A 1,793-nucleotide genomic window follows, 5' to 3' on the forward strand; every position below is an offset into this window, starting at 1 on the left:
GGCAGGAATAAAGGAAGCTTAAGGAATGGTGGAGCACCCTAAACTTGAAGAAGCAGGAAGCAATTAACACTCTTAGATCTGAAGGGGTAAAGAAGGTGGTGATTGTCACATGCCCTTAGAAGTACATTTGTGTCATGCTTGACCAGAAGCTGTCGAACATTAGTAGAGAAACATATGTTAAAAACAACAACAAGAACAACAACAACGACAACAACAACAACAAAACCCCCAAAACCTCTTTTCCAACTGGAACCATGGAGGGTGCAGAAAAGAAGAAAAAGAAGGTTCCTACTATGCCAGAAGCCATTAGACAAAAGTGAAAGAACTTTGCAGTTGAAGATCGTCTGAGAAAGAAGTTTGCCCAAAAGATGCTTCAAAAGGCCAGGAGGAAGCTTATCTATGAAAAAGCTTATCATTACCACAAGGAATACAGGCAGATGTACAGAACCTCTACTCGAATGGCCAGGATAGCAAGAAAAGCTGGCAACTTCTATGTACCTGCGGAACTCAAATTAGCATTTATCATCAAGATCAGAGGTATCAATGCTAGGAGCCCAAAGGTTCAAAAGGTGTTGCAGTTTGGGGCACCTGGGTGGCTCAGTTGGTTAAGCGTCTGGCTTCGGCTGGGTCATGATCTTGTGCTTTGTGGATTCGGGCTTGCTTCAGGCTCTATGCTGACAGCTTGGAGCCTGGAGCCTGCTTCAGATTCTGTGTCTCCCTCTCTCTCTGCCCCTCCCCTGCTTGCACTCTGTATCTCTGTCTGCCAAAAATAAATAAATATTTTTTAAAAAGGAGTTGCAGTTTCTTTGCCTTTGCCAGATGGTCAATGGCATCTTTTTCAAGTTCAACAAGGCTTCAGTTAACATGCTATGGACTGTGGAACCATACATATATAGCATAAGGGTACCCAAACCTGCAATCAGTGAATGATTTTATCTACAAGTTACATTAGACTAAATAATACATTTTTTGATGTGCCAGTACTCCTTTGAATGTTTTATGCTAAAGATACATCTGCACAATTGATGTACAATCATTTGTTATGGCAAAAAAAAAAAAAAAAAAAAAAAAAAAAAAAAAAAAAAAAAAAAAAACACAACAAACAAGAAGAAAATTGCCCTGACAGATAACACACTGATTGCTCAATCTCTTGGTAAATGTGACATCTTCTGCGTGGAGGATCTACTTCATGAGATCTATGCTGTTGGAAAACATTTCAAAGAAGCAAACAACTTTTGATGGTCCTTCAAATTTTCTTCTCCATGAGGGAAAATGAAGAAAAAGACCACCCATTTTGTTAAAGGTGGACATGCTGGCAACATGAAAAACCGGATCAATAGGCTTATCAGAAGGATGAACTAAGGTGTCTACCATGATTATTTTTGTAATCTGGTTAGTTAGTAAATGACTACCTTCAAATGGAAAAAGAAAAACAAAAACAAAAACAAAAACAAAACTCAGTCCAGCAGAGAGAAACATAGAGCAGTATGAAACCTGATATGTCTCTCTCTCAGCTTAATCCCCCTCTAATTTGTGATCTGTGCATTCCATTGGCTGAACACAAGTAGCAGGCAGAAGGCAAGAAAAACAGATTATAAATCCATAGAAGTCAGTCTTTGCTTCACAGCAGGATGAAGAAGGGTGGAAAGTAAATCCAGAATGAGCAAATGGGGAATATCCAAGACATCACAAAACCTCAGGTAATGTCACATAATTTCTTCATATGTCTAAATGTGACTCCTTTGAGTCCAGAGATCAATGAACTAAAATGACAAGGCATCAGCTTACCATCT

General features: G+C 39.1%; 1 pseudogene; it reads left to right on the forward strand.

The window, feature by feature from the left end:
* The first annotated feature begins 254 nt into the window (after positions 1 to 254).
* LOC121035769 (60S ribosomal protein L7-like) lies at positions 255 to 1,362 on the forward strand (annotated as a pseudogene).
* The last annotated feature ends 431 nt before the right edge of the window (positions 1,363 to 1,793 follow it).

The sequence above is a fragment of the Herpailurus yagouaroundi genome, unplaced genomic scaffold (genome assembly GCF_014898765.1).
Source record: "Herpailurus yagouaroundi ecotype Mexico unplaced genomic scaffold, PumYag 162, whole genome shotgun sequence".
Lineage (NCBI taxonomy): Eukaryota > Metazoa > Chordata > Mammalia > Carnivora > Felidae > Herpailurus > Herpailurus yagouaroundi.